At 38.5% G+C, this 12,209-nt stretch overlaps 1 protein-coding gene across 4 annotated transcripts in view; it reads right to left on the bottom strand.

The window, feature by feature from the left end:
- SH3PXD2B (SH3 and PX domains 2B) overlaps positions 1-12,209 on the bottom strand; it is a 129,972-nt gene that overhangs the window by 116,371 nt on the left and 1,392 nt on the right. The window lies entirely within an intron of this gene.

The following is a 12,209-nucleotide window of genomic DNA, read 5'->3' as shown; positions in this document are numbered from 1 at the left end:
TTCGGAAAGATGCCGATCCTTATTTAAAACACAAGCCAACATTTCCCCCTTGCTATGAAGTTCCTCCCCACAGCCAAATCCTTCTCTTCTAATCTATTATCCTTTCAGAAGAATGGATGGTGCAGAATCGCTTATTTACAGGAAAATGCCTGTTGCATCTTTAACTCTGACCCAACTTTATTTACAGCATTTTAACCTCACTTCTCATTCAGGGAAATATTAAAGCAGTTTACACTTGATTATGATGGACCATTCCTCAGACCGTTTTGTCTCATTGGCCTGCTCCTCTTTGTTTCTCCTCCCCCCCTTTTTTTTTGAAGTTGCTCTTCTTCTGCCTTTGTGCAACTTCTTTGTTCTTGGAGGTCCTAGTGGTTTACTATCTTAATTGCTTTGGATTCCTTTCATTATATTTTCCCTTCACAAGAGGTCCTAGCCAATCAAATTGCATTAAATTCTTTATCTGCAATTGACAAAGTAATTTCCCGCATAATTTAAGAGACCAATGCCCCCTCAGTCTTTGTTTTATGAAACATGTTCCCACTAGTGAATATATATTAGGCTTTCTTGAAACTACAAAATACCTTATTTGTACTTTGTGGCATAGCATGTCCCTGCCTCTCCCGACCCGATCAAAATTAAGCTGCAGGACTATTTTTAAAACAGCCTTCCCCACCCTACTCTTTCATATACGTTAGTCATCAGTTTTCCTTGGGCTATACTCTCTTGAGTGTTATGGGAATTCCATAATCAACAGTAGTTAAGAAAATGGTGCCTCAAAGAATGAGTATCTCAGATTTCTGTTTTACACCCAAGATATAAAAGAACTCTTACAATATATTGTATAAAATATTAAATAAAAACAGAACAAAATAGGAACCACAATTTTTAACAAGTTAAAACTTACACGCTAATTGCTACTGCTGGTGAAACCCCTAAATTATTTTCACATTCCTCTGCATTTAACAAGACAGTTTATATTAAAGCTTTGAACAAGTTATATCAATTAAGGAGATCCCCAGATTAATCAGATCAGTAATTTTCAATCGCTCTGAAAAATTTAAAAAAACTACAGATGATTAGCAATCTGAAAGTCTTTGCTCTTATCAAAAGGAAATGTGTATTCTACAACACTGGTTTTATTTGTTTTTTCCTTACAAAGCAAACAAATGGTGTACTTTGAAGATTTTGTGGACTTAAACACTGAGTCGAGATTCTAACTTGTTATCTGACTAAGTTTGTATCTGCTAGCCCACGCATTAGGCTGACAACATCAGGCTTCCGCAGAAACTCAACTTGTATACGAGTTGGAAGTTTGCTTTAGGCGAGGGCACTTTCACAACCACATGATCCTTTCAAGGGAATTTCTTTTCATAAAGTCACTGTGAAGTCACGCTGTCTCCTATAGTATCTGCCTAGCCGATTCAATTGTATAGGGTTGGCATGCTGCAGGTTTCTATGATTAAACAATGTCATTTACTGGGATCCAGGAAATGCACCTTCTCTGTAGCAGCCCTCCAGAACAAGTTTCTCCTATGATCCAGATGGCTCTGACTTTGTTGTTTAGAAGAGTCATGAAGATTTGCCTCTTCACCCAGGCTTTTGGTGACGGAAAGTGAGACAACCCCACCCATTGTATTGCACTTGCCATGTTTTATCTTTCATGTTTTATTGATTTCATTATAATGTCTTTGTGCGAGTTGAACAGAGTCATTGGGTTGCATGGCATACTAGATAGATAGAGATGGAGAGGAAGCAGGAGAGAGAGGGGAGGAGGGGGGAAGGGGGAGACGGAGGGAAGGAGAGAGGGAGGGAGAGGGAGAGGACTAAATAGCTTTATCTTATTCCATTTTCTCTCATTGCACTCCAAGCATTTTCTGGGAACTTTTCTGGACATCTTGTGCCTTTTTAAAGTTAAGTAGCTAATACTGAGTACAGAACATTAAATCTAAGAAACAGTGGCTATGACACAGAATCACATTATGCTGTAGCCTGATGTACTTTGCTGTATGTAAATGATACATTACTTTGAAACTGAACCTCTTATTGTAATCTAAAGTGTATTTTAATCAAAAGGTTTAGACACACTAAACTTCTTAAATCCCCCATATGAATCCAAGAAAAGGAGCCCAGCAGCACCTTTTCTGAGTAACAAAGAATTCTTATGCAAACAAGTCTGACTTTGCACAAAGCTTTTAATGGACACAAATTTGATATCAAGACTCAAAATGACAAGCTAATATCCATGCATTTTAATCCCCCCTGAGTTCACATATATCATAAGGTTTCAAGTTACCTCAGAAGGTCCTGGAAAACACAATAGTTTTTTTTTAATGCATTACAGTTTCTAATTGAGGAGGTACTTATAATCTGTCTCACCTACAAAACCACCATGCCTTCCTCTCCCTCTTGCCTTATCCCCTTTTCAAATGCTGCATCAGATTAATCCCTATGCATCTGATGGAATGAGTTATCGGAAACACTTATGTCTTTTCATTACATTTGTTGAACCGAAGAGATGATACCAGGCTCTTTCTGATTCATGGCTTCTACAATCCCGAACTATTTATTTTGTTTTATTTATTTTATTAGTCATATTTCTATGCCGCCCACTCTCCGAGGACTCTGGGCGGCTTACACCAAAGACAGCATACTAAATAGCATATTGCCCCCTAACAATCTGGGTCCTCATTTTACCCACCTCGGAAGGATGGAAGGTTGAGTCAACCTTGAGCCGGTGAGATTTGATCCGCTGATCTGCTGAACTAGCAGTCAGCTGAAGTAGCTGCAGTACTGCACTCTAACCACTGCGCCACCTCGGCTCTTTGGAACTATGGAAGAGACAATGGCTTATATTGCTAAACGTCTGCCCCTTGAAAAACAGACTTGGGTTATTTTTTCTAGAATATAAGAAGTGACACCACCAGCTTTCTGTAGAATCATGACTGCTTTGTTCCATGCGCAACAAACAATTCCTATGTCAATCAAATGATGTAGGAAGGCCAGTTAGATTTCTTTTAAATTCCACTGACTTCAAAGAGTGCATCTATAGGATTTTTATATAACTATCTCAATATAAAAAATGAAACAGGATCATATGACAGGACTACAGTCAAATCTGATTAAATGTAACATCTCATCGTATGATTACTGCACCCTTATAGATGGTGAGACCAATAGTTTATAAGACACAGTCATTCTGCACCCCTGTTTTGGAATTCTTTTTTAAGTGGCAAGAAAGCAGGGTAGAAAACTGTTATATGCAACTCATCCACTACTTATTGAAATAAAAGTATTAATTACTATAATAATCTGATGGAGAGTGGTTGCTTTCAAACATATGGTTTTACCTTCGATTTGATGAGAAATCCTAAAACAATAGGAGATGACATTAGATCTAGAGCTCACCCTCACAATAAATTTGTGTTGTTTTTCCTTCCTTGTAGTCTTATTGAAATGATCTCAATAGGATCACCATTCTCAAATGGCTATACCCTATTTCCCCGAAAATAAGATGTCCCCGGATAATAAGCCCAATTGGGCTTTTGAGCGCATGTGCTAAAATAAGCCCCCCCTGAAAATAAGCCCTCCCAAAAAATATTTAAATGCATGCACAGCCGGTCCCTGCCATTTCCTCTGGTTAGTGTTAGGGAGACAGAGCTGGAAATCAGGTAAGATGGCAAGAGGAGCCCCGTCTTGCTCCACGCGCCCCAAAATAATAAGACCTCCTCGAAAATAAGGCCAAGCGCTTATTTCGGGGTTCAAAAAAATATAAGACAGGGTCTTATTTTCGGGAAAACACGGTATCTCAATATTTGTGTGCACTTCTTTCACATATAATATCACACTTATTTTCCTTTGGTCTGACTGATTCAACTACACGCTAGATACAAATCCAAAGAGCAACTCTTATGCCTGTAGTTCAAATGGTTGCCACAACATGCAGGAACATACTGTAAGAAAGATTTGCTAAACCAATACAAATGCTGACAAAGAAAGGAATGAATAAACATGCAAGGATTAACTGGGAAAGCTGTTAACAAGGGATAGCTTTTGGTCCATAATTTATAGCATTTGCATTAGAGCTGTGCAAAGCATTCAATGGAGATGCATTGAAAAGCATGCTTGACCAAGGGAGACATCCTCTTGTTAAAGCAATGGAAAGGCTACATCCTTTGACAAGTCCAGATGATTGCTCTAAAAGCCGTTCCCAATTCTCTGTGAAGATGTGTATGAGTTTTGCAGGGACAACTAATGACACAAAGTGGCTGTGAGTAGGTGTGCAGCAGCACATGTATATCATGTTGTCTCTAGCTCTTGTGGGTCAGATGGAATAATCTATCCTAAACAAAAATCTATCTGATCTATTCCATTAATATTTAACCATAATGTGTTACCTATGTTTGTTTTATGGCAGAACCAACAAGGAAATTAGGTAGACTAGCTTCCACCAATATGATGTCTCCCTATCTGATGCTTTAACTCCTAAAATCCAACTTGGTAAAACATTAGTCTATACTTCTGTGGATTTTCAAACATATGATTGGCTACACCAACAAGCTTACTATGCAAGATGAAAGAAGGTCACAAAAGTTTGTGTCAAATAAATGTACTACGCTTAAAAAGAAGAAAAATCTATATTAATACAATTAGTGTTAAATCAGAGACTGCTGCTAGATTAACATACATGGCAGTGGTGAAAACTGAACCGGTTTGCTACCGGTTTGCCAGCCGTGCGCAGTGCGCGCAAAATGCATGCGCCAAACGCACAGAAAAAGGAGGTTTCAGAAGGTAAGCATAACAGGGAGGGGAGAACAGCTGTGCCACGCGATTTAGATTCACTAAAAAGTAGGATTTCCTGCTTTCTAGCAATTTTAAATTGCGTGGCACAGCTGATCGCTGAAAATATTGGTTTGGAGGAACCCATAGGGTTTTTTTACTACCAGTTTGCCCGAACGAGTGCAAACTGGTAGGATTTCACCACTGATACATGGCTTCTGTTTTCTATGAATAAAGCAACTATTCTAACATCAAGGTATTGTTGCCTAGGTGCAGAAAGTCTGGGGAAAATGCACAGAACATTGAAGATTTTGGAAAATTTAACATGAGAATCTGAGCAATTGGACAACTGGATTTAAAAGATCATTCTGAGACATGCAAGATAAAAGTTCAAACATCTTCCACCTATTATAAATACGATTAATTCCAAATCAGGAGTCTTTAGATGTATTTGAAGCCTGTTTTCCTCTCAAATCAGAAAATAGAAGCAACATGAAAAGGCACAGATGCCTTAGATATCCTGGACTCTTCTGTTATAGCCAGGCTAGAGATAAAGAAGCCCAGCACCATAATCTTAAAAGAAGGTATTTTTATGTGCTTTAAAGATACTATAAGCTACGCACTCATTGCCCTTTACTTGGACAATTTCTCATTACCTTGTAACTAAAATCCTTGTGGTGTGTTCTTTAGGATCAAACATCAAAATACTGCACATAAGAAGCTGCTTATTAAGCTATTTTTAACTTTTAGTGGTAACTTATCCAGGATAGAAAAATATAGCTTCTCAGAAAGAGTGATGATTTCAGATAACCAAAAAGCAGAATTCAGCTAAAGTTATAAAGCTTCAGCTCCTCTCTCTCTTTAGGCTTCTGCCTTCAAAATAAGAAGGTGAATTGTTTCATGCCAAATCTACATTCTTAGATTAAACATCTGTCTTCTGGGCAATAATGTTCCTTCAGTTAATTTAACAGTATGCCTACCCAAAATGATAAATTTCCCAGAGTTAATTAAGGGTTTTTGTTAAAATTGGCTGGCAACCTCTTGCAATTAGCAACATTTTGATTTTCTTTTTGGGGTCTTCAGTTCCTGTTCTCCCTCTAGGCATCTGCACCAAATAGAAGGATCCCATGCCACTTTCTCTGCTCTTAGTTCTTTCACCCAAGAACTTTCAGCAATCTAAGATGATCATAGACCCGTGATGGCGAACCTATGGCATGCATGCCACAGGTGGCAAATGTAAGCGTATCGGTGGGCACGTGAGCTCGTGCCGGCCAGCTGATTTTCAGGCCTTCTGGGCCCAATGGAAGTAGGGAAACAGACTGTTTCGTGCCTCCGGAGGGCCTCAGGGTGGTAGTGGGGAAAGCCTGTTTTTCTCTCTCCCCAGGCTGCAGAGCCTTTCTAGGAGCTTGGGGAGGGAGAAAACTGCCTTCCCCATCCCCCCCCGGAGGCTGGAAATGGCCCATTTGCCAACTTCCGGATCAGAAGTAGGCAAACTGGCCATTTCCGGCCTCTGGAGGGTCTCCAGGGGGTGGGGAAGGCCGTTTTCGCCCTCCACAGGCTCCTAGAAAGGCGCTGGAGCCTGGGGAGAGAGAAAAACAGGCCTACGGGGCTCACCGTGCCATCGCGTGCCAGGAGCTGGGGGGAGCTGGGGGGAGCTGGGGGGTCACGCGTGCATGCGTGGGGGTGGGGTGCATAGAATTATGGGTGTGGGCACGCATGCACACAACCCCGCCTCCCCTCTGTTCCTGGCACGTGATGGCAAAAATTTTAGCCATCACTGTCATAGACCATTATTGCTTCATAGTCATTTTTCTTCCCTTTGGCTCCAATTACAACAATAATTATTTCCTACAAGTTCCTTAGCTAGTGTCTCTCCTACTGTAAAATACTACTGGATCTTAAGCTCTTTCCCAGACTCAAGTTATAAGTCTCAAATAAAAACCCATATATCTGGAAGACCATACAACAGGATGGCAGATTGTGTTTATCTTCTGTATTATAGTGCTCTCTCCATATATCATCTAGATCTGTGTCTTTCCAAAGATTATAAGGTTTGAACAACCCCAATAATGCATTGTAAGCTGCCCTGAGTCTCCGGAGAAGGGCAGCATATAAATCAAACTAATAAATAAATAAATAAGTAAGTAAGTAAGTAAGTAAGTAAGTAAGTAAGTAAAGTTATATACACTTTTCAGGTATTCTGCTCACAACCCATAGTACTTAATGAGCAGGAAGTTTCTCAAGCTCATCGCATACTAATAAAGGAGAATATTTGTAGCTCAGGTTGAAACGAAGGGTTCTTGGTGCTCCCTCAGCTTGGTTGTTTTCTTGCAAATGCATTGATGATATTACCTAGTTTGGATAATGAAACATCTGCAAGAAAACAACCAAGCTCAGAAAGCACCAAGGATCCTTCATAGCATACTAAGCAGCTGCTTTTAGGAAGAAAATTAAAGACAATTTTATGGTTAGAAAGGACAGAGTAGAATATTTATTATTGGTTCCAACACAGCATATACTGCCTATTGGTTGTTATGGTAAGATGACTCACTCTCATTTTTCCTACTTATTGTGGAAGGAATGGTTTGGAAGTCCTATAATTAACTATCATTGCAGATCTGTCTTACTCATATGGAAATAGCATCTTGATTCACGGCAGCACTCATTTCATTCACAGAATTTCAGAAACAACAATGTCATTTTTAAAAACCATGTACATCCTTTCTTTCAGGGAACCGGTAACAGCTTCTCCTTTTCCTCCTGCACTTTCAGAACAACCTTGTGAGTCAGACTATCCTATATCTACAGTGTTATGTAAGAATCCACCCATTAACTGAAGAATCCAGAGTAAACTTTTTCTTACATTTTCGCTTTGGAGGCTGAGTTGAACAAATATGATGAGTGAATAATATAGAACAAGTGACAGAAATAACAAATATCTACTATACAAAATTACACAGAAAATATATGTCAAATATTCCCATGAAACTTATTAAAAGCTACTTTATAGAAACTTAAAGCTTGTTATCCTTTTAGGGGTTAAAGAGTCATGTAGCTGATCCAAAAAAGCAAACATATTTGTGGTGGCACGTTCCATTTCTGGAGTTCAAAGATTCTGAGTTGCCAAGACGAAATGTAATAATTATGAGTCTTTAGTTGAAGCATGTATTTGTAACTAAATTATGACATCACTGACTATTTTCAGGTTATTCCAAGGGGTTAAGTCAATATATTTCCACCATAAATAACATAAGGAATAAGATAAGTAAAGAGTACCCTGTAACAAACAATGAAGATTCATAAATCAATCTCTCTCTCTCTCTCCTCCCCCTCCCTCCCTCCCTCCCTCCCCCATCCCTGCAGCGTTTTCCAGATCAGGCCATATAGTTGAAAGTAACTCTTAAGGAATGTATTTTTAAAAAGATAAGAAAGTAACATTTTCAAGAAATAATCAATACATACAAGAAGACATTAAATATTTCCCCATTTTCAAACTAGCAAATAATGATTTAGTAACAATGAAGGGTAATTTCCATCTAACCCTGTTTACACTATTGTTTCAATCCACACCTAATTCTCTCCGGATGGCAGCTGATTAGAAGGCTGATCTAATCATTAATTCCCTGCCACTGGTTTTCCACAGTTGCTATAGCAGGTAGATTCCAAATGTTGCTATGATGCTGCATGTTTACATTTTCCTGAATCAGTGGTGGGTTCCAACTGGTGTTACCACCGGTTCTCTTCGTGCACGCGTTTTATTTTATTTTATTTTATTTTTAGAATTCAAAGCAAAAGTATTCTTTATCATTAGAATGATAAAGCAAATGATATTAGAATATTTTTATTATTAGAATTCAAAGCAAAAGTATTCTTTATCAGGAAGGATTCTTTATCGTTAATTAAAAAAAATTAGTCCAGAAAAAAACTTAAGTCCTTAAACTTGTATTTAAAACTCATTTCGCTAAGGATTGGAAGAAACTCATCCAGTGCTATAAAACTTGCTGATCCAAAGATTCCTAATAGCTGAAAAGCACTTAAAAACATTTTCTGAAAGTGGTTAGAAAAGGAAACAAACCCAGTATCTTTTTAAAGGTCCCAACTGTGGTTTGAGCAAGATGATTATTCCTTCATTTCCCAAAGCTCTAAAACTGCAGACTTGCCTTGCAGTCTGCTGTTTTGAAGTCTCCTCCTGAGGAGCAATTGTCTGGAGTACTTGTGGGTAATCTCAGGCATCTCCTTGTCTAGAGAGCAATTATGAAGAGCTGGTCGACTCACTGGGGCTTCATTTCACTGCAGTCATTGGTTCTGTTTATCATGGAGCTAGCTTTAGTTTGCCATTTCTTCCCCAGATGTGATCATTCCTGCCATGTACCTGTTTTATAAAATGCTAGACAAACAATTGGAGCACCGTGTGCCCACTTAACATTTGTGAATTAGAGACTATAAGTAGTCCTCGACTACTTAGTCCTTATGACCGGAATTGAGCCCAAAATTTCCATTGCTAAGTGAGACATTTGTTAAGCGTGTTTTGCCGTATTTTACAACCTTTCTTGCCACAGTTGATAGCGAATCACATGGTTGTTAAGTGAATCCTGCTTCCCTATTGTCTTTGCTTGTCAGAAAGTCGCAAAAGGTGATCACATGTCTCTGAGACACTACAAATGTCAAAAATATGAGTCAGTTGCCAAGTGTTTGAATTTTGATCACATGACCATGGGGATGCCGCACCGGTCATAAGTGTGAAAAATGATTGTATGTCACTTTCTTCAGCACCATTGTAACTTTGAATGGACACTAAATGAACTGTTCTCAGTTGAGGACAGTAAGAAAATATCCATAACCTGGGACAGATATAAATCAACTTCAAGAAATGTTCCACAAAGGCAAGGAGCTTAATGCTAAAAGTTGATTCAAAACTGGCATTGAACCACAGTTGGGTGCTACAGGAACAAAATTAATTATGGTTAAATAAAGTACACAACTACAGTAGCAACAGTGTGTAGCAAGCAATACTGTATTTATTACATTCTAAGTGGCAAACCATGACTTTTGCATGTACTATAAGCTTGCAAGTTTACCCATAGTTTACCCATTCATATGTAACAGCAGAATATGATCTGAACAAACCAGGAACTAATTAAATCTGTCCCTTCCAAAAGGAGAAGAGATTCTTCCTACAAGGCGAAGTCACAGTCTGAGATTACACACAAGTGGTAGTAATGCTACAGAGCTGCTCAGGTTTAGATAGGAATTAGAGTGGCCTCATTTAAGTCACACAAGTTATGCTAATGAAACCTTACAAATATTTGAAATGAACAGTTATACTATCACAATGATTACACTGTGAGCATCAGAAGACACAATTCCTTATCATTCCCCAAATAACTTGTTTTTAAAAAGAACTCTTTTGCTGTGCTTTGCAGTAATAATATTAGCATTGAGCATCCTGGATCCTTTCCTCATACCACCTATTTTCTTGCACACTATAACACTCCACAAAACTAGTGCATGTCTAATCAGCATTTCTCTGTAAGGAATTTTCCAAAGAAGTTTCAGGTGCATTTTAAAGCAGAAGTGTATCTGTTATTATGTATAATAACAGGCAAGATTGAGACTTTCCATAACTCTCTCTCTCACAGTTTAACATGATAGCAGGCTGCCTACAGATGAAAAACAATTTTATCTGTATCCAAAGCTAAGCAGATATAACTGCACTTGGTCCATCATTTTACACAAACTTAATTGGAAATACAGTTCTGCTGCATGTAAGAAAGTTCTGCTTGGAAATAAACAAAAATGCACAAGATATTAATCACTCTATTTTTCTGCCTTCTTTCTGACTCTCCCTCTCCCTCACACTGGGCTGTACTGTCTCACACCAGTATTGGATTTTGGAAGACTGCCAGCTATGTTGTGGTATGTACTGGTTATAATCTCAGATTAGGAAAGATATTCCCAGAATGGACTCTCCACTCTACCTTCTCTGGCTGAGTGTGGGATTAATCACCAGAGTCTTTTTTGTGTGTGGGGGTTTTTCTGATGACAACATGACCTAGAGATCAAGTACATATCATCTTGAGCTCCTCAGAGAAAAGATGGAATCAGGATCCTTCTTTAAAAAGTTCCATTCAAAGATCCCTGAGAAGATTCCCCCCCTTTTATTTACAAAATTCTGAAGCATTATGAATATATGTATATCAGGACAATTTGCAATAGATTTGAAACTATTTATAGCTTCCTATTGTTAAGTAATGGTATTATCAACAACTTCCGCTTACCCACATACCCACAGAAGGATCGTGAATTGCTAAAAGCAAAGATAACTGGATAATAACCTCTGTGTGGGAACAGAATCATTAGATGAGTTTTGATCTGAAAACACATTTCTGAATTGACTGTATGCCCTGAGATATCCTTTCCTTATTCTTAATTCCAAGTGGGTAGGAGCTTCTATTGCTCTACTATTTTCCCAATAGATTGATTCCAGTTTTTTCCCCCCAAAAAGAAAGTAAATCTCATAAGCATAATGTCTGCCCACTGTTGATAAGCAGACAGCTCTATAAAAAGGCAGAATAATCTGAACAGAATTGGATTCCCATTATCAATTTATCACCCAAAAAAGAAAGCACTCTCATGTCTGTTAAGCAATGTATTTATTTTTTGGCAAAAAGAAAAGAAAGTTTGAATATAACCCCCCCCCAGATGTATACATTGCAGTCATTTGCTTTAAATTCAGTAAGCACAAATTACAGACTGCAACACATGAGAAACCTGTATTCTAACAAAACTGTCTCATTCTACACCACCATTCACTCCTTGTTCTCCTCTGCATCCTAGCCATCTCCTACTCAACTTCTTTCTACATTATGATCAAGAGCAATCAGCTTCAGCCTCCAGACCTTTTTTGTTTTCGTTTTCACTCCTATGGCTTTCCACTTTTGCTACAAATTGATTAAACATTGTCTCGGATTCTTTAACAGTTCAGTTGCTAGCCAACTCTTTGGGGCTTAAACAATGCATTCCCACCCCAATCTGTAATGCATGAGGAATGTTTATTGCACTAAATGAAGTGATGGCAGGGCTGGTTAACTGTGGGATTCATCAGGAAATAAACCAGATACTCAAGATGAGAGTAAACCCTGAAATGAGAGGTATTTGCTTATTCTGCAGATGCATTCTGCTTTTCTCGAGATGATAAGCTGCTGCAGCATCCAATCAGCCCCCAAGGATTCAAGTCCTCAGAGAGAATTCAGTACTACAGACCTATGCAGTAAAGTTCTCTTGCTCTACAATGTCTGCAAAGCATACTGGGCACTAACTCAGATTATTCAAAAATCTGTTTAAACTGCTTTTTCTTTATTTGTATTTCATAGGCTGCCCTACGAGTCTATGGGAATAGGCATGTCTCATCATCTTCAGCATCTTGTCTGAAG

This window comes from Pantherophis guttatus, chromosome 2 (genome assembly GCF_059756535.1).
Source record: "Pantherophis guttatus breed Tessera chromosome 2, ASM5975653v1, whole genome shotgun sequence".
NCBI classification, from domain to species: domain Eukaryota; kingdom Metazoa; phylum Chordata; class Lepidosauria; order Squamata; family Colubridae; genus Pantherophis; species Pantherophis guttatus.
This window is presented reverse-complemented; position numbering and strand designations above follow the sequence as displayed.